Raw genomic sequence first — 21,906 nt, forward strand, 5'->3', positions numbered from 1 at the left:
AATACCTGCACAAAGATCAGGCACAAATTTGAATTGGTTCTTTCAAGGGAGAAAATAATCAAAGCAAAATAAGCTGTGGACATTTTGCAGGAAAGCCCATGAGTAATGAGGTACTCGTGAGGTTTGCCAGACCGCAGGTAATTTAATTAGCCGTTCCAAAGTGGTTATTTCATCTGTTTTATGGAAATTAACCAGTGTACTTTAATGAAGTAGTGTGTCAGCCTCCAGGACCATTGAAGACAAAAGGTGGAGCTATTAAATGATTCAACGGTTTATCTTCAGTATCTCTGCATTCCCAAACTAAAGAAATGGACAATTGCACCAGCAGTGTGCAGACAGTACACTTCTCCACCTATGCAAAGAATGGATATATTTATTGCAGCAAGTCTTGTTAGTGTAGACCTGCTCTAAAATAACAAATGACTTTCTATATTAAAACATTCAGGTCGATTCAGTAAAGTCCACGGGACAGCGGGCGCACCGGCCACTCGCCAGTGCGCGCGATTCAGTATGCAAGTTAGGTGGTGCGGTAGAAACAGGCAAAAGGATGCACTAGGGACACTAGCACATCCATAGCGCCTCCTTTTAGCCCGGAGCGGCGGCTGTCAGCGGGTTTGACAGCCGACGCTCAATTTTGCCAGCGTCGGTTCTCGAGCCCGCTGACAGCCATGGGCTCAGAAACCGGACGCCGGCAAAATTAAGCTTCCGGTTTTCAGTCCGACAGCCGCCGGCCCATTAAAATTTTTTTTTTAAACTTTTTTTACACTTCGGGACCTCCAACTTAATATCACCATGATATTAAGTCGGAGGGTGCACAGAAAAGCAGTTTTACTGCTTTTCTGTGCACTTTCCCGGTGCCGGCAGAAACTAGCGCCTACCTTTGGGTAGGCGCTAATTTCTTAAAGTAAAATGTGCGGCTTGGCTGCACATTTTACTTACTGTATCATGCGGGAATACCTAATAGGGCCATCAACATGCATTTACATGTTGAGGGCGCTATTAGGTGCTGCGGGTTGGACGCGTGTTTTCCTCCCCTTACTGAATAAGGGATAAGGGAAAACACACGTCCAAGGGCAGGTTAACAGTGCGCTGATGAATGAACCCTGGCATATGTTCAGCCACAAATATCTAGCTGCTTATATAGAATGACCTTAAGGACGCATAAGAGGCTGAATTGGTTATTTCAGGTCTTAAATAGCATTTAGTCTGCTTAAACACTTAAGACATTTATTGATAAGTAAAGTCTTTAATGAGGACTGGCCCCTGCTGAGCTCTGCTGCCCAGGCATTGCTCTGAATAGTAGGTTTTGGCTCCTTCATCCTCGTCTCCTCCAGGTATTCAGTCTGAGAATGCCATAAAGACAGACACCCATCCCACACTTTGTGGCAATGCCATTTTTTATCCAGAGATATCCAGAGAGCCACCATTCAGTGAAGATTACAGTGGGTCAGGCTGTATGCATGAAATGAGGACAAGCAGTTAAAAACTAGAGCATCATGAACACTGCTAACTTGATTTATGCTGCCAACTTTTAACTACTGCTTTCAAAACCAAAACTCACAGGGAGAGAAAAAGGTGGAATAGATCTACACAGTGTCACTTGTTCAACTGAACATAACCATTAAAAGCAACCAAATATAAACCTGAATCTAGGTCAATATATATATTTTACAGTTTCAAAATACATTGAATCTTAAACCCAGGGATTACAGAAAAGTTTGTTCTAAGCTTTGAATGTGTCTTTTTTTTTATTACTCATAAAAGGTTCAATTATTTTTATTACCACTCTGTGAATAAAGCTTGAATTAATTTTTGGAAGCATGAGCGTGAAGAGTTTTTGACTGAAATCTCAGCTTTATGAGGCCTGCAGCCAAAATTTGAAGGAAATAAGCTTTGCAAAGTTCACAGAAATGGCGAGCTGTAAAAGGATGACTGTGCCTGGATGTGTGGCTTAGAGAGTGCTTGCCTGATGCGGGTATTCTCTATTTCCTTGAGGGCTGTAGATGACTTAGGCCTGCTGGGATATTCAGAGCTTCAGTGAGGTTTGTAATCTAAAAAATTGCCTTCACTCTAGAGATGTAGAGTAAAGATTTTAATAAACTTCATTTCCATCAAGAGACGTCTTCTAGTCTTCCACAAAAAGCCATAAAAGTCTCCATGTACACTGCTTACCTGCAGTCAAAAGGACATTTCTAGAATTCTTACCTCATAGTAAGAGCATTCAAACTATAAGCCAATTATAAAAGCAATCTTTAAGACCTAACATAAAATGGCCGAAGATATTGTACTTCAAGGAATGAACATGCTTAATTTGGGTCTAGAAGCCATTTTACTGCAGTAATCTTTTGGGAAAAAGATATTTAATGTTTGTAAAAGCACAGTAACTTAACCACAGTTATGAACTGAAGCAGTTTAGGCTAATGCACCAGACAATTTTGTCTCATTATAGATCATCTGAAAGGACTGACTGTTTTTTTTTTTAAATTTATTATTTATTAGTTATAACATTTACAACATAAATGATATAAACAGGCATTCCAAAGAAGAGCATAACATTCAAACATTACACGATATATTATCAAAAGGTTACTAGCCCACATCTAGGAGGAGGGGAGAGGCTAAATCAAGCATGCTTCTAATTTCTTATACAACCCTTACTCCTTAAACATCATATTAATTATTCTGAGGGCTGACTGTTTTATTTCACAGTATTGTGGCATCCTCTAGAATCACTTTGTTTCCCAACAGCTAACTTAAATGGTTGTGCTGATGCTGCACATTTAGAAGTAACTACCAGGAATCTTTGGTGGCATGCTGAATTGATGCATCTATTTCCCCCTTGTGGTATCATTTCTACCTTAGGCCTGGAGTCACCATTCTATCGCAGAATGGTAAATCCAGTGAAAAAGGGGGGTGGGAGGGCGAAGGGGGATGGGCCTGTGAAAGTCAGCAGCCTTCGCACCACTGCAGTGTTTTTGCTGCCGGCTTTTGTACCCAATAGTGCCATCGTGAAAGGTGGTGCTATTGGCCGCGCTACTGGCGAAGATAATGTTACTAACCTTATCACCACCAGCGAAGACACTGTTGAGTCCGCCTCACCGCCCCGACTCCTCCCCTCGTCGCCCTGACTCTGCTCCCAGCATGCTATCGCACGCGAAAAGGGCCTTTTCAAGTGTGATAGAGGCTTATCGCATGTGATAAGCCTTTGAAAGTGACCCCCTTAGTTGCATACAACTCTCATTTCTGATCAGGCGGTGCTCACCTTTCCCAAGGTTTGATTTATCATGCACTCTTTAGAGGTGGCATTTTCTATGGTTTATGTCAGTTGAGGACCACTTTTGGGTAGACTGGATAGGTCAACTGGTCTTTCTCTGTCATCATGTTTCTGTGTTATTCAGAACTCCTTCATACCAATGCAAGCTTATTGCTAATTGACTCTAGAAAACTATTGTAAGAAAAAGAACTTTGATAATATCATTGATCAGGCATTTTTTGAATATATTTTGTGCTCATTATCAGGTTTGTAGATAATTATATCCAGAAGCTGAAATCCTAAAATCTTTCTATGTATCAGAACTACTAGGTCTCTGCATTTCCTATTTATTTTTTCATAAATCTCCATGTGCTTTTCAGCAACATTTATTTTACATGCCAATACTATTTGCTTAATCTACTTTTGAGAGTTTATGTTTTGCAAAAAGAAGACTTATCCACCTCTGTATCCATCTCCTTCACTGGAGAAAAGCTTATCTTGCTTCAAGAGACTTAGGTGAGTCAATTACCTTTCAGTGTAAATCTGACTTTCACATATGTATTGTCCTGCTATGTTCCAAAAGGATTTTGTGATTGTTTTAAAATTTGATTTAGTTTCTTGGTTATTTTGATAAACTTGTTTTTTATGGGTCAAAGTGCAAAAAGGCCAAGAAGTTTAAGGTTGATATGAAATAATTTAAAATGTGATCATAACCATGACTTTTGAGCTGATCATGTGGTCTATGCCAGTGTCAGGTCTCAGACAATGGAGGGAATGAGAGAGAAATAGATCATGAATTGTTGGAGATTGAGTGGACATTCCACGGGGAACATGAGCAAGGGAGAGGAGGAGGAGGAAGGAGGGGGCAGGGATAAAGTTGGAAGGATACTGGGTTGATGTGTACAGTTGGGGTGAAAGTTGCCTTGAAGGTCTAGGATTGAAATTGATCTCTAGCTGAGGGGAGGAAGAGGAAAGTACCTGAAATACCTTCTGCAGCTAAAATGTTATTGCCTTGAGTTTGAATTTTGAAAAGCGAGTAATTAAATCCAAATCCAAGAGTTTGGAGAGGAGAATGGGAAGCGTGATGACAGTGAGAAGGATAAATAAATCTGAGAGTGTCAATGATTGGATGAGAGGAAGAGCTGTGGGCAAGGCAGAAGGGAGAATGGCGAGTGAAAGAGAGAGAGACTTGATGTTTGGAGTGGTTTCCAGTGTGTGTGTGTGTGTGTGGGGGGGGGGGGGGGGGGGGGGTTAGCACCAGGAAGAAGAAATGTAGTGAAGTTAAGCAAAGAGAAGAAAAAAATAGTGTTGATATGAGGAAGTCAGACTATCTTCTGGATCCACTGGTCAGAGAAGCCAACGTCCTAGTTGAATGCAGCAAGCTCGGTTGTCCACAGCTGGAAAATGTTTGCAGATAGCTGATAGTGTCCACGGTACATCTACTATTCTAGTCAAACAGGGACAGGAAGAATCACAATAAGCAGCTATCCTACAAGACAGTCAATTTAGTTAAATATAAGCAGTCAAAATTAATGAACTCGCTCTTATTTCTACCTAAACAAATCTAAATTTGCAACATGAATACCTATTTTCTATACAGCCGGTGAACTGCTTTTAATAAATAAAATAACCAGCATACCATAAAATAATGTTTTATTGCCTGCAAATGAAACAAAGTTTAATGTCGCATAGGGATACAGAGCTAAATTATTTGTCATTGGATGTGCATACAAGATGCTAAACATAAAAAAAGATAGATTTTATTGTTTTTAGTAAACCGTATTATTTGATAAGATTAGAGGCACTTAGGAAAACTGCTGGAGGAATTGGAAGATGTTTATTTTTTTTCCTCTTTTTTTTCTGAAGGCAACAGATGAAGTTTTCTGCCTTATGGATGTAGAGCAAGCCATCTTTAAATGAAACACCCTTTAGTCTTTTCCTGTCGTATTCTCTTTCCACCAGTTACTTACAAATTATTTTTTTTTTAATTTACTTTTTGAGTGCTGCAACTTAAAATCTCAAATGCCTGGAAGAATATTATTTGTGGCTTCTTACTTTCATAATACGCACCAAAAGCGCAGTTTCAGAGCAGTGCTTAAGTAAATTGGGAAGCAGAAATGTGAACATAGATTATAAATTGTATTTAACAGATGAATTTTGAGGCAAATGAGCTTCTCTTATCTAAATATTAATTAGGGATATGTTAACATTTTAAAATGATGTGAAAACAACAACAGTTACTTATCATTTTGTATCATTTTCCAACTGAAACTACACAAAACCTGTTTCATTCCAGAGCTGCTTTGTTTTCAACTCTCAAAGCTGCTGGGTTTTTGGGGTTTTGTATAAGCTGAACCAGCTGAGGAGGAGCCGGGACTATAGCTATTACCCCCAAATCAGCTCTCATCCTACACCCTGCTGCATTGTTACCGTGTTGGCCATCACGTGTGAAACATGGATCATGGGGAGCCCTCTAGTCCAACACCCTATGGAAAGAAAAGCTGGTGGCTGGGGTGCAGGAAATGTGAGCAGAAGTGTTGCAGCAATGAAGACCCATCAGGCAGGATTCGTGGTGAAGCGTGTCCCCGGGAAGGCCACATCCCCTCCTCCTTCCCCGGGGCTCCTTTTATTGTACATAATTCCATCATAAAGCATAGCATGCAGATTTGTTATCACATCATTGGTTCTTTGCAAATACATATATCATTCATTGGCTGTTACAGCGTCATCCCCGTCCACCTCCGCCTAGAACCATCCCTGAGCCACTTCAAAAAAGGAATCAAAACATGGCTCTTTAGACAGGCATACCCCAACTCCTCTCAATCCTAATTTTGTCCTACGAACCACCTCAGCTCACACTCAGCCTTTATACCACCCCTTCCTGTTTCCTTCCCTTGCACTCCTAGCCCCCCTTTACCCCTCCCTCTCACCCCCTAGCAACCCCTCCCTCAAAGTACCCGTGCCTTACTGTACCCCTCTTCACTCTACCCCACCCGCCCCTCTCCCCCTGCTCCCTCCTTCCTTTCTCCCCCCCCCCACTAGCTTTTAACTATACATATGTGCACTTGCCTCCTCTTACTGTAAATAAGCCCTCATATGCTAATTTCTCAAGTGTACATGCCTCGCTTAATTTGTTTATAAGTTCTTTTGCATATTTAACCCTAACTTGAATGCAAAAAGTTGTAATTCTGCTGTTGACTCTCTTCCTTTGTATTTTGCATATTACCCAGTTAGCCCCTCCCTTGTTCATTGTAATTTCCCTTCTCAGTTACTTGTAAACCGACATGATGTGTCCTACGAATGCCGGTATAAAAAAAAAGTGTTAAATAAAAAATAAAATAAAATGTCCTTCCTGGCCTTTATGCTGACTACGTGTAAGCTGGCAGGCCGGGAGGGGAAAGGTCATAAACTGGACATTGAAGCAGTTTAAGATGTGTTAAACTAGCTGACTAAGTGTAAGAGGAAGTAGGCAAAGAGCAGTTTCGATCTGCTACAGTTTGAGCTCCATTCCTGGTGCAGGCATGTCTGGTGCAAGTAGATTGTCAGACAGATTTCTTGTCTCAGCTAGTGGCAGGCTAAAGCTTACACAATTCTGCTGCCTTCAGTGCAGGCCCGAGAAAGGGGAAGTTGGATGTGTTGATAGAGTTTAACCCCTGACATACTCTTTCAGGAGCAAAGCTCATAATTCCCACACAGAAGAGGCAGAGAAACAGTGCAAATGTGAAGAACAGAGCAGGGTCCCCTTGCAGCACCCCACTGATTACCTCTTAAGCTGCCACCCCCCTTTGCCACGGCAGGATAGGTTCTCCTGACATAGGCTATGACTTCAGCAGTTGGCAGCAAGGGTTTTGTCAAGATCTCCAGAGGCGGCCACTGCAGAAACTATGCTTGAACAATAACTGAGGTCTTAGCACACTGGAAACACAAGGCCAAAATCTGGCCAGACCTTGCTAAGGTTGCCTAGCATTTTCTTTCTGCCGAGCATGCAGAGTGGATGGGTTATCTTAGAGGGGAAGGGTCCTTATGAGTCCACACTGTTCATGACTGGCAGCAGAATATTTGTCTTTATTAAAATAACCTCCCCTGAGTTTCCCCTGAATTCCCATGGGAGAGGCAAGAGCACTGAGCATATAGTATAATTTCACAGAGTACAAATGGTCTATGGTTGGCTGAAGGACAGATTACAATCTGGACTCCAGTTTTCCCTTGTATACTTTCATTATACACACTCACAATGGTACAAAGAAGCAGCTTACCTCAGCATACTTCTTACTTAAATGGAGCTGCCATCTCCTTATCTTCCCCAGGGCCTACACTTTATTCCTGCTCAGAAGAGGCACCCTGGACCCAGAATGCCCTGTGATAAGGTGGGACCAGTCTATTAAGGTGTCCTGAGGGTTTCTGTAGGACACTCTGCCACAGGGGTTTCCCCACCCACTGGACACAAATGCTCTGTCCTTGAAGGTTCACCCCCCTACTGAAAACCAATGCTCACACTTTTTGCCCTCAGTATTTGGGGCATTGATGCCTCTGCCTCTGCTACTTTGCCCCATAGGTAATCTATGCCAGCCTGCTGTTTGCTCTAACCCTCTCTCAGTGCTTACAGGTGATCTGCAGAGAGGGATTTTCAATGCCTGCAAGTTTCATAAAAAGTTGATGGGAAAAATACAATGCTAAAGGCAAAAAATAGCATGCTCATTGCTTCCCCCTATTGGTTTTAATGGAAATTACACAAATGACAGAAACAATACAAAATAATATACTGACATAAAAGCCCAATGACATAAAGGGGCAGATTTTCAAAGGGGTACGCACGTAGGATACGTGTGTAACCCCTGAAAAGCTGCCCCTTCCACCCCCTGCGTGCACCAAGCCTATGTTGCATAGGCTCGGTGGTGCGCACAAGCCCCGGGACGGGCCATGTCGGGGGCGTGTCAGGGGGCATGTCGTGGCAACGCGTCATTGGGGGCATTCTGGGGGTTGGGGCCGCGGGCATGGTTCCGGCCCGGGGGCATTTCGGGGGCATGGCCAAGGCCTCTGAAACTGCTCCCGGGCCGGGGAATCGTGCGCCGGCAGCCGGCCAGTGCGCACGAGTTACACCTGCCTCGGGCAGGCGTAACTTTTAGAATAAAGGTGGGGGGGTTAGATAGGGCTGGGGGGGTGGGTTAGGTAGGGGAAGGGAGGGGAAGGCGGAAGGAAAGTTCCCTCCGAGGCCGCTCTGATTTCGGAGCGGCCTCGGAGGGAACGGAGGCAGGCTGTGCGGCTCGGCGTGCGCAGGCTGCCAATTTTGCGCAGCCTTGCACGCGCCGACCCTGGATTTTAAAAGATACGTGCGGCTACGTGCGTATCTATTAAAATCCGGCGTACTCTTGTTTGCGCCGGGTGCGCGAACAAAAGTAGGCGCTCGTGTACTTTTTAAAAATCTGCCCCAAAGTGATTATTTTTCATGTGCATCCCTAATATTTAAAAGGAACTCATCATCTATGTGCAATTACTTCCCTGTGCCAGAAAGACATTGTTCAGTTATCTTTAGACGTAAAAAAAAAATGCCCTGTAGTTTTAGACAAAAAGAAGTTCCCATTCCTGCAGTTAGTTGTGACCAGAAAACCACTTTTAAAGTATAAACAGGCTACAAGAGCTTATACGCCTAAAATATTTGATTTGAGTAGTTGATTTGGTTTGTCCTGGGAATGATAGCAGAGATGTAGTAGTATATAACACCTGATAGCTGTGTAAACATCACTGTGCACCTATAACTGACAGCTTCACTGCCTCGGACATGTTTATAGCAGGGCCGATATTAGTCCCCTCTCTCATAAAAGCAAAAAATGACATTCATGTCTTTTATTTTCAAGTCAAAAGCCCACTTCATGCCTGAACATTATTGTGGACCAGCTCGGAATATCAATGGCAACCTTCTGAATTTCTGATGTTACGAGTTCCTCAGTTGACGGATGCTAGTGTTCTACAAGCAAACATTTGTCACAACGTTGTCTTCTTTCCCTTAAAGATTTCCTTTCCATTAGATTCCTGTCTGCTTAAATAGTAGTCATGGTTGGAAAAGCAACTTTTCAAAGTCACATTAACTAAACTGAATGTTCCATATTTATCATGCCTGAAGCTGATAGAGAAGGAAGAACCTTAAGGGAAAGCATTAAAAGGCTATATTTTCTCCTTACTTGCCCACCTGTGAGACAATTTGTTATCTGGAGCTAATCCTTGTGACTAAAAATAAACCATACGAGTCAGGTACGGCACCTTCTAATCCTCAGAAGAAGACATGGTTGGTTGTCATAGCTACAAGAGTGGAGAATATTTGTTTCCTACCTACCAGAGTTAGATTCATGATATGATAAAGAAAGTCCATGTCACATCAATAAAAGCTTTATAGATCCTATTATTATATTTCTCTTCATTCTAACTTTGGTAGTAAGAGACTGTTTCTGCTTTTCTCACACCTACAATAAATTTTGAATGTAAGCTATACTGATGCTTTTCTTGAATTTTGCTTTTCTATTCTGCTGCCATCGCTTGAATAGTTGGCTGCAGGAATTTTCTCATCTGTCTTGACAGACTCAGTTCTTTGGAAATTTTATTTTATCTCCTCCTTCAGAAAAAGATTCCAGTGACACTTCTAGCAGAAAACTTAAAAGTCAAACTACAAAGGAACCAGCATGTCTATACTAGCTTTATAGATTTATGATTTATTCTACAGGGGCGAAAAGTTACAAACTTCCTGCTTGTTTCCTAGTCTTCAAAATATTCCTCATTACTCTTTCCGTGTGTGCAGGCAGTAAGATTTCCTGATTGCCCAGAAGGTCAGGAATCATGATTTGGGTTGGAAGAACATGCTGTGTTCAGGTAAAAGCCTGCATTCTGTACATATGGAAAAGGAGATTCCTGTAGGGAGTTGGTCCAGGCATTCATTTCAAATTCTTTGGTGAAGAGGTTCACCATCCAGAGAGGCCACAACAACATCCCTTTCCCTGGAAAGAACAGATGGCAACTACATCATTACTCGTGTCTTTGGCAGTTTCTCTTCCAAAATCATGCAAAAGAGATGCCTCTTTCCTGTGGCTGCAGCAAGGTCCTCCTTCATACAGGTCTGCCCAAGGAGTGGATGAAAGAGCAGATGGTCCATGGTCTGCACTTCTCACTCACATCTGTTCTTGGCATTAGAGTAGCCCCAGTTGATAATTTTAGTCTTTGATTTGCCAGTTTGTTTGCCTAGGGAGAAGATGGTGTTGGTTAAAGAGAAGAAAGAGCAAGGCAACAAGCGACATAAAAGACAAGCAAAAGAACTGAACGATTTTTCAGCAAGTCTAAACCAATCCCCTTAGGTACTTCGTTCTTCCAGTAGAACAGATTTTGTGCATGTTTCTTGGGCTCTGATATTATAACTTTTTTTTTTTTAAAATAAATAATCAAACCAATAGGTCCACAAAATAAGGGGTACATTTTAAAAAACAGCGTGCGCGTGTAGTTTTGTTCACACAACCGGCACAAACAAAAGTACGCCGGATTTTAAAAGAATACTCGCGGAGCCGTGCATATCTTTTAAAATCCGGGGTCGGCACGCGCAAGGCTGCACAAAATCGGCAGCCTGCGCGTGCCGAGCCAAGGAGCCTGCCTCCGTTCCCTCCGAGGCCGCTCCGAAATCAGAGCGGCCTCGGAGGGAACTTTTTTTTTTTTGTTCCCCCCCCCCACCTTTCCCTCCCTTCCCCTATCTAACCCACCCTCCCCGGCCCTACCTAAATCCCCCCCTACCTTGTTTGATGGAGTTACGCCTGCCGCTGGCAGGCATAACTTGTGCACACCGGCTGGCCAGACCCCGACACAGGCCGCTGTGTTGGGGCACTCGGCCATGCCCCCAGACCGCTCTGGGCCACAGACACACCCCCAGACATGCCCCCGGACCACAGACACGCCCCCGGACCGCCCATTTTAGCAAGCCCCGGGACTTACGCGTGTCCCGGGGCTTTGCGCGCGCCGGCGGCCTATGCAAAATAGGCGCGCAGGGCTTTTAAAATCTACCCCTAAATGTTTATGTTCTGGCCACTATGGGATTTTTTAAATTTTAAAATAGAATTCTAGGCCATGTTTGGGCTCCTGGATTGTATCACACACAGGGCAGAGAATAGAGAAAAGTCTTAATTAATCAGGCCCAAAGAGGCCTAACACAACTCTATGAAGAATTAATGTCTCTTCCACACTGATGACATCATCTTTGACAGGATAAAGGATACTTTGTACAAGAAGAACCCTTCTTCCCTGATGCTATTCATTAGCGGTTGTACAAGGGTAGTGCAGATTGCTATGAAAGTACAAGAAAAATATCCTTTATTTTGTTTCTTTTTGAGGATTTGGTCTCATTTTGTGTTCATCAGAATTACTTTAATAGAGAAACTGAATATTGTTTGAGTCAGTATATTTATGAAGGAATCTTTTCAACTGAACCTCTGTGTATGTCTGTCTATCTATCTCTCTCTCTCTCTCTCTCTCTCTCTTTATATATATATATATATATATATCTCAGATTAAAAACTTTTATGATTGATACTAGAAACAATCTCTTGTTGAGGACCATGTCAATACTGTGCCCCTAAATGCCAGTTCTTCTCATAGTAACATAGTAATGATGGCAGAAAAGGACCAAATGGTCCATCCAGTCTGACAAGTAAGTTTCTTAAGGTAGAAACTGCCACACTGTGTAGGATACTCCCATGTTTCTCTTAAGGGTATTAACTGCAGGTCCATGCAGTTATCCCTAAGCCTTATGATAACCCATAAAACCTGCACCTAGCAACATTTTTTTACTGGGTGATGAGCTTTCTTGAAAATTCAGACAGTGTTGCTTTGTGTGTTTTGCTTTTGGACTTGGCCATAGAAGCAGGCCTGTGCTTTTTCCCTTAGGTCTGAGTATCAGTAACCCAGACCTTAGAAGTCGGGAACCTCGTTGGTTACTGTCTGAATCCAATTACCCTTTTCCCCCTGCTGTTAAAGCAGGGAGCAATGTTGTAATTCCATTAAAAGCATCAAGGCTTATCGATTAAGGGTAGTATTCTGCATGCCTTCTGCTAAGAGTAGTAACAAAGTTTATTTTTTCTTTTATACGAGTCTCTATTTGCTTTAATCAGTTTAATAAATCAAATAAGGGTATAATCCCCAAAGGGCACCATACTTCAGCTATGCAGGATTCCAGCAGAAATATTTGAAATCTGAGCACTTTTTTCCAGGGCATGTGAAAAGCATGTTTAATATTCTTTGCCAGAGATTTCACTTTTCCAGATTTATAGAAAATAATAGCAGAGTTTTGCTCCAAGACAGAATAAAATAAATGAATAAGCACCTAAATATTTAAAAAAAAAAAAAAAAAAAAAAAAAAAAGTTTACAATGTAAGCTGTTGCAAATAATTTCCAGTGCATTCATATGTTCTTCACTCATTAGCATGAAAGAGACATTTTTTCAAACAAATTCTTATTCATATTGATTCTTCAGCTGATTGCAGAAGCAAGCACTGGGAATCGTGGTGTTACTGAGTCACATGTTTTGTCTTTATTTATCATTTTCCTGTATCTTTTGATATCAAAGTGTGTCCTAGGGATGTGCTGCCATTTTAAAATGACATGAAAACATCAACAATATTTTTTGTTTCATCCATCCAAAATGACACACAAAACTAAGCTAATATTGGTTTAGTTTGCCATTATTAGCTTTTGCTAAAGTATTTCAGTGTTCTCTATTGGCCTGATTTGAAAACCCGCATGTGCGTAAAATCTGGAGACTAAATGTATGGTTGGGCCTTAAGCACATTTTACAAAGGGTCCAGCCACGCGCATAATCCCTGTTACAACCAGAAGTGCTGGGCCAAGTAAAAGGGGTGGGCTGGGGGTGTGGCCTGGGTGGGGGGCGGGCCAGGACAATGATTTTAGATGCTGACCCAGGGAAGCATGCTTCGGCTGGCTGCCGGCGCAAGGAAGTTACTTCTTCTCCGGAGGAGCTGTAAGTATTGAAATAAAAAATTAGGGGCTAGGTAGGGTGAGGTTAGGGGTCGGGAGGAAGGATAGGGTGAGGGAAGTACCCTCCCAGTCGGCTCCTTAATTGGAGTGGGCTGGGAGGGAACTGGGAAAGGCCTACCTGCGTTGCCTCACATAGTTTTAAAAAATTCCCTTGTTGCACGCATGACAGACATTCGCCCGCACGTGCACACATTTTATAACATGTGTGCAACTTTGCTGTTCGTACCTCTGACTGTGTAACCATCCCCCAAACCATTCCCCCAAGCCATCCCCCAAACTGCACACCGAATTAAAAGTACCCCCTCTTACAGTGGTATAAATAGAGTGACATATTGATTTCTCTCTCTCACAAAAACCTTTTCCCCGCTAATGCAAAGGTGTGCCGTTGAAACCCATGTTACTCTATTGCAAAGCCCCCATTTTCCCCAGTCTAGCCACTCACATTTAGGAGCCTAACTACAAAAGTTTGAACCTAAACCCATTGAAAATTGGCTTCACTAAGATCTTTTCCTATAGACACAGAATTGGAGAAAAATCTTTGTAATCAGCCTATAAGAATATTTTGAAAACACAGAAGGCTAACCAAGAATTATTTGAAGCAACAAATTGGAGTAATGCCTTCTTTGGACCTAGTATATAAAAGTTATAACAAAAGGCATTATATCAGATGTTAGGTATATCTAATTAAAATACCTTCTGCTCGACTAATGTTGAGGTTTGTAGCCATGTTGGGAAGGTCAAAACATGACTGACCCACAGGAAATATTTCTGATAATTCCTAGTGACTGCGATGGGCTTGTCTTCCTTTTATGACGACAATTCATCTCTCATTCTGTCCTAACAAAATTTTTGAAGTGATCTCTGCATTAGGGAGTGGGTGTTGGCTTCCCACTAACACACATCTTGTAGCACTATTTTATTTCTGAGTAGATACTAATGTTTTAACTCTTTGAAAGCTCCTGATGCTTAGCTACTCCCATCAATTTGAAGCAGTCAGCAGGAGGTGATGCTGCAAGAACACTATGTAGACATTGCACTGATATACGTAACATATGAAAATACAGTGCAAGACAATGTTGGGTTCCATATTAGGTGCTACAACCCAAGAAAGAGATCTAGGTGTCATAGTGGATAACACATTGAAATTGTCGGCTCAGTGTGCTGCGGCAGTCAAAAAAGCAAACAGAATGTTGGGAATTATTAGAAAGGGAATGGTGAATAAAACGGAAAATGTCATAATGCCTCTGTATCGTTCTATGGTGAGACCACACCTTGAATACTGTGTACAGTTCTGGTCGCCGCATCTCAAAAAAGATATAGTCGCGATGGAGAAGATACAGAGAAGGGCTACCAAAATGATAAGGGGAATGGAACAGCTCCCCTATGAGGAAAGACTAAAGAGGTTAGGACTTTTCAGCTTGGAGAAGAGACGACTGAGGGGGGGATATGATAGAGGTGTTTAAAATCATGAGAGGTCTAGAACGGGTAGATGTGAATCGGTTATTTACCCTTTCGGATAATAGAAAGACTAGGGGGCACTCCATGAAGTTAGCATGTGGCACTTTTAAAACTAATCGGAGAAAGGTCTTCTTCACTCAACGCACAATTAAACTCTGGAATTTGTTGCCAGAGAACGTGGTTAGTTCAGTTAGTATAGCTGTGTTTAAAAAAGGATTGGATAAGTTCTTGGATGAGAAGTCCATTACCTGCTATTAATTAAGTTGACTTAGAAAATAGCCACTGCTATTACTAGCAACGGTAACATGAAATAGACTTAGTTTTTGGATACTTGCCAGGTCCTTATGGCCTGGATTGGCCACTGTTGGAAACAGGATGTTGGGCTTGATGGACCCTTGGTGTGACCCAGTATGGCATGTTCTTATGTTCTTATTTTATTTTAATGTCCTATCCGACCGGGAAACTCCCGGGCCTAGGATTCACCGGGGGATTGATCCTAGGTCTAGCTTCACCTGTTCCCCCCCCCCCCATTAACTCTGCCAGTTACTCTTTCTGTTGGAGATCGGAATTTTTCCACTTTAGCTTTATTTGATTCTTGTGCCGGAAGAAATCTTTTAATGCAAGATCTTGTGGAACTATTGGCTATTCCTACTCATGTTTGTCCAGTACCCCTGACTCTTTCTTCTATTCATGGAGATTATCTTCCAGGAAATATTACACATACTACCATACCAATAAACTTTTGCACAAATTCGAGGGAGAGAAACCAAGATGGCGTCCTGAGAGGTCACAACTCCGTTTGCTCCGTCTTCTCAGATTTTTTGGATTAAGCTTTGGCAAATTTTCCTGTAAAGTCATGTCTCATAAGAGAAAAGGCAAAGTCCGGGTATACCCACCCGGACTTTGCCGACTTTGCCATTGCTACTGGGCAACGTTTGATATCTGAGTTCACCTCTTCCATACCTGTTTTGAGGGCTTCAACTCCCGCTGGAGAGCAGGCGAGAGGAGAGCCTTACTCCCCTGGGGAGCTTTCGTTGAGCCCTCCAGCTCCGAGAACGCCGCTGGGAGCTTTGCCACACACCGACAATGGAGGGGCCGAGGATCATACCAATGACATCATCGGGGGCGCCTGGTTGGGTGGCCCAGAAGCTGCCGGTTCGCTTGGAGGAGGGTTGAGAACCCAAGCTTTTGCTTCGCTGGGAGGAGAGGTGCAGGAAGCAACTGATATCCCCATACCAGTGGGAGAAGCCAGTGTATCTACTGGAGTTGGGGTAAGAAAATCCCCTCCACTGCAATTTATTAAACCAGCGGTAGTAACCCTTGATACAATCTGGGACCTTATGGCGAGGATGTCGGATAAACTAGACAATCAGGCCCTAAAGTTGGATGAGATTGCAGCTAAAGTTGCGACACAGGAACGGGACAATCAGCAGAAATTTGTTGAATATGATGATTCTTTCAAGAAAGTAAATGAGGAAATAAAAAGCCTCCATAGTTTAAATGCCACGATGATATCTGAGAGGGCTTATATGTCGAGATTGGAATCCATAGAAAACTATATGAGGCATTTAAATATAAGATTATTAAATTTTCCTATTGTAATGGGTGAGATACCCCTGTTAACTTTTAGGAAATATGCAATGGAGACTTTAAAGATTCCACAACAGGAGATTCCAGCTGTAAAGAAATTATTCTTTCTACCTAAAAGAACCAATTCTGTCTCAGCCATTTCAAATGTTCAAAGGTTGGACTTTCAAAACCTAACCGGATACTTAGAAAATTCTAGTATTTAAATTGTGGACTGGGCTGTACTCTTTATTTCCTTTTTTGATGAAACAAGTGTTTCAAAGATTATGAAGAATTATTTTAAATACTTAAATGAATTATATTGCTGTGGTCTTGTACATGTGTATCCAGACTTAGCTAAATCCACACAACATCGTAGGAAAGCTTTCTTACAAATGAGATCTGAGACCCTAGCACTAGGAGCCAGTTTTATGCTGCGTTATCCTTGTAAGTGCATCATTAAACTGGCCAGAAATACTTATATATTTTTTCTTACCGGACCAACTGCGGGTCTTTTTGGATGGGAGGAGACAACCTAGTGAACTGTAAGGGGAGAATTAGTTTGGGAATGGAAAACAGGAGTTAAAGTTTGTATTTTGTTTTTTTCCTCTTTATGCTCCTCTGTTATGTTTCTTTTCTCTCCATGTTTACCTATGTAATAAGAGAAATTTAAATAGTAAGTGTAATTATAAACCCTCTGAGTTAAGAGGGTTAATTATTTCGAGATGATAGTTACTTTAGTGGACATTCTCTGTATTTCTAATGCAAACGTTTATTTTGTATATTGTTAAAAGATGACAAATAAAAAAATAAAAAAAAATGTTTTTGCACAAATTCACAACATCAGGAACATCTAGCTTTTTATGTCATTCGGAAGGCTATTCAACCAGTGGTACTTGGAATTCCCTGGCTTCAGACACATAACCCACAATTCGATTGGACCTCACTTCAATTAACTCATTGGAGTTTAACTTGTCAAAAAACTTGTTTGAAGAATTGTATTGATCTACCTTGTTCTTCCACCATCTTATCACCTAACAACTTAACTACACAATATCTCCAGTATGCAGATGTTTTTTCTAAAAAGCCTGCAGATTCACTGTTTCCTCATCGAAAGTATGATTGTGAAAATAATCTGAAGCCAGGTTCTACACCCCCTTGAGGTCAGGTTTACCCATTGTCTCTTCCAGAAACTCATGCTATATCAGAATATATTAAGGAAAATCTACAAAAGGGTTTTATTCGACAATCTTCTTCTCCAGCAGGAGCGGATTTCTTCTTTGTAAGTAAAAAAGATGGTACTCTTCGACCATGTATTGACTATCGGGGCTTAAATGCAATCACTTTAAAAGATTGTTACCCATTACTGCTCATAGCGGAGTTGTTTGATCTTTTACAAGGAGATAAAATATTCACTAAACTGGATCTCCGTGGGGCTTATAATTTGGTTCGGATATGTGAAAGGAATGAATGGAAAACAGCATTCAACACCAGGGATGGCCATTATGAGTATTTGGTTATGCCGTTTGGACTTTGCAATGCCCCAGCTGTTTCTTAAAATATAATGAATGAAATTTTTCGAGATCTCCTCTATTTATTTATTTATTTATTTATTTATTTATTTATTGACTTTTCTTTGCCGACATTCGTGAGGCACATCATACCGGCTTACACTGAACTGAAAGGAGGAAAATACAATGAACAGAATAACATGTCAAAGTTAAACGCAAATGGTGTAAGATATAAGCATCGTAAAAACATTCTGAGATTATATATAATAACATAAAAGAACTAAATAGCTATGGAGGAAAAAGGTAGAAAGAAAGAGAAACTTTATACAAAACTAAGAAAACTTTATCTTTAACAATGAGAAAGTGGTACAGGAGTTATGAAGTGCAGCAAATTCCAGGGGGGGAGGGTAGGGGCACAGATGGAAAAGGAGAAGAGCAAGGGGGGGAGGTGGTCTATGATTGTGTGGTGGTATATTTAGATTTTTTCCAAGGATCTTCAATCTCATCAACAAGATGTCACTAAAGTGTTACAATAACTGAGGGACAATTGTTTATACGCAAAATTAGAAAAATGTATTTTTGAAAAGGAAGCTCTTCCTTTCCTAAGTTATATAGTTTCTAGTCAAGGCTTTCGTATGAATCCAGCAAAACTTAAGAGTATTCAAGATTGGCCTCAACCCAATGGCTTACAAACTCTTCAAAGATTCCTAGGATTTGCAAATTATTATCACAGCTTCATTCCGAATTATTCTAAATTAGCTGCACCACTTACTGCATTAACACATAAAGGAGCTAACGTTAAACAATGGTCCATAGAAGCTGAAGTAGCCTTTAGAACTCTTAAGCAGGCTTTTCTCCAGAAACTCTGTCTTTGACACCCAGATCCAAGAGTTCCTTTTGTGGTGGAGGTAGATGCTTCATCCGACGGAGTTGGAGCAGTGCTCATTCAGCATGGGACTTCAGGTACCTTACATCCATGTTCCTTTTTCTACAAGAAGTTTTCTTCAGCTGAGAGAAATTATGCCATTGGTGACAAAGAACTTTTAACAATTAAGTTGGCATTTGAAGAATAGCATCAATGGCTTGAAGGAGCTCAACATTGGATTGCAGTTTATACAGACCACAAAAATCTTGAACATCTTCAACAGGCTCAACGTCTTAATCCACGTCAGGCTCGTTGGGCTCTTTTCTTTATGTGTTTTGACTTTAATCTCCATTACAGACCTGCAGCAAAAAATCTTCATGCGGATGCTCTCTCACATTCTATTTGTTCCAAAGAACCTGATGATTCTACACAACATATCATTGATCCAGCTCGAATTCTTCTTTCTGTCACTGAAACTGTTCCTCTAGGAAAAACAGTGGTTTCCAAGAGACTTCGAAATCAGGTATTATCCTGGTCTCACGATTCCCACATTGCAGAACATCCAGGATGTGGACGGACACTGGCATTAATTCAACAATTTTATTGGTGGCCAAATATGAGAAAAGATGTTTGTGCTTATGTGGATTCATGCCCAGTATGTGCTCAACAGAAAACTTTGGTAGGTCGCCCTTGGGGGGAATTACAACCATTGCCAGTTCCAGAGGATCCCTGGACACATTTATCTACTGATTTCATCGTGGATCTTCCAATATCACAAAATAAGACTGTCATTTGGGTGGTAATTGATTGCTTTTCTAAGATGGCCCATTTTACTGCACTATCTAGTCTTCCTTCAGCATCTCAATTGGCTCAACTGTTTGTGCAACATATTTTTCGTTTACATGGACTTCCTAGACATATTACTTCTGATCATGGTACCCAATTCACTGCAAAATTTTGGCGGAATCTCTGTAAAAAATTTGATATAACTTTAGATTTCACAACTGCATATCATCCGCAAGCTAATGGTCAGGCTGAACATACTAATCGTTCCCTAAAACAATTTCTCAGAACCTATATCAATGTTCAATAGGATAATTGGGTTGATCTTTTACCATGGACTGAATTTTCCCATAACTCACATTTCTGCACAGCCACAGGAGTTTCACCATTCTAAATCATTTATGGCAAACAACCACTTCCACCTTTGCCATTGACTTTATCCGTTCCATCTCCAACAGCTCAAATGACAGCCAAGAAATTGAAACAATTTTGGATTCATACCCAACAAATGATTAAACAAGCAGGTTTAACAGCTAAAAGATTTTTTGATCGCCATCGAAAACTGGCACCTCAATTTTTGCAAGGAGATAGAGTGTGGCTTAGTACTCATAATATCCATTTAAAGGTTCCTTCCATGCTTCTGGCTCCCTGATATATTGGCCCTTTTTCAGTGCTCAAACAATTAGGACCAGTGACATATCAACTATGACTACCTTCTTCATTAAAAATTCATAATTCCTTCCATGTATCTATTCTTAAACCACTCATACTCTCTTGGCCCACTCGAGGAATTCCTGATTCACCACAGTTTACGGCGGAGAGTGACATTATCTATCAAGTACATGAAATCCTGGATGTTCGAAAATGTGGACGAAGATGGGAGTATCTTTTGTCCTGGGAAGGATATGGTCCGGAAGAAAATTCTTGGGAACCGGCTTCTAACATTTTAGATAAGAATTTAATTCGACAATTCCATGCAAATCATACAGGAAAACTCAAACCTTCCGGAGGAGGGTCTAGAGGGAGGGGTACTGTTACACAGTCGAATCCGCTTACCTTGGGCCAGGCTGTGGCACGCCCCGGACGTCGAAGCCGGGCTATGGCATGCCCTGGACGTCGGGTATCTAATTTAATGGCGGTGCGCGTGGGGGTTAGTCGGGGAGTGGCGCAGTTTCTGACAGATGCCTTGGTCGTCAAGTCTCTAAATTAATTTTCAGTTTACCTCTGGGATCGTTCGCTGCCGGGGGTTGGCTGCAAGTCTGAGGTGATTGTGTGGTCAGGGCTCCGTCGTCCTCCTCTGTGTTTCTAAAGGAGCAATAGTTTCTTTTTTTTTCTTGAACCTAGTTCTGAGATCACAATGACATCACAATGCAGGGAATTATATAGGAAAGTTCCAGCACAGCACTAGTGCTTTGACAACATTTTCTTTCAAGTTCTTAATTTTTTATCTCCTGTATCTCCTGAGGTTCTGTGTTTTCCTGTGATATTTGGACTTGCTGTAATTTACAGATTTTTTCCTTGTATTTTCTGATTCCTGTTGTCAAATACCAGTAATTATTTTTAATAAATTCTTTAATTTTTGGCTGACATCCATCGATCTTTACTATCTACTTTGATCCACCTGTCTGTGCTGAGTCCGGTCCTCAATATGAAATCCCACGTAAGTCCAGCTGACCCCGGCACCCAAGGGCTCAAACTAAGGGGAATGAGGGTTAGTTTTAGTGAAGATTAGTGGGGTTTCAGTGTTGTCCAGTCTCGCCTCCTCAAGAAAGGATTTCAACTTACATCCTGGTCACCTTTCTTCAGCTTAAATTGTCAACCAGTTATACTGTTCCATATGTTATACGGTTCCATGTAAAGCTCCGCTATCTGTTGAGCAGTTCTTCGTTTTATGTAAACCGGAGTGATTTGTAGTCCCTACTAGAACTTCGGTATATAAAAAAAAACAAATAAAATTAAAAATAAATAAATAAAAATAATAAGGGTCCACTTCATAATAGTTTAGAACAATTAAATACCCAAGTCTCTTGTCCTGTATGTTTGTCTTATTAGATTGTAAGCACTGTTGAGCAGAGACTGTCTTTTTCTGTTTGTACAGTGCTGTGTATGTCGTATAGCACTATAGACATGTTAAGTAGTAGTAATCTCTCTGCCATGGTCTTGTCCTCCCTTAGTGCCCCTTTCACCCCTTGATCATCTATTGGTCCAGCTGACTCCCTCACCACAGGCTTTTTCCTTCAAATGTACCTGAAAAACCATTTATTATGAGTTTTTGTTTCCATAGCAAGTTTCTTTTCAAATTCTGTCTTTGCCTTTCTTATCAATGCTTTACATCAAACTTGCCAGTACTCGTATTCTGTTTTCTGTTTCATCATTCAGATTCCATTTTTTGAAAGATATTCTTTTTACTAGAATAGTCTCTCTCACCTCCTCTTTTAACTAGTTATTTA

The 21,906-nt window shown here is 41.3% G+C and overlaps 1 long non-coding RNA gene across 1 annotated transcript; it reads right to left on the reverse strand.

The window, feature by feature from the left end:
• Positions 1-9,934: 9,934 nt before the first annotated feature.
• On the reverse strand, positions 9,935-20,743 carry LOC115076960. Its single transcript, XR_003852917.1, has 2 exons — positions 20,513-20,743; positions 9,935-10,480 (listed from the first exon to the last, which is right to left on the reverse strand). It is a non-coding gene; the product is annotated as an uncharacterized LOC115076960 (long non-coding RNA).
• Positions 20,744-21,906: the final 1,163 nt, after the last annotated feature.

Source organism: Rhinatrema bivittatum, chromosome 15 (assembly GCF_901001135.1).
Source record: "Rhinatrema bivittatum chromosome 15, aRhiBiv1.1, whole genome shotgun sequence".
Lineage (NCBI taxonomy): Eukaryota > Metazoa > Chordata > Amphibia > Gymnophiona > Rhinatrematidae > Rhinatrema > Rhinatrema bivittatum.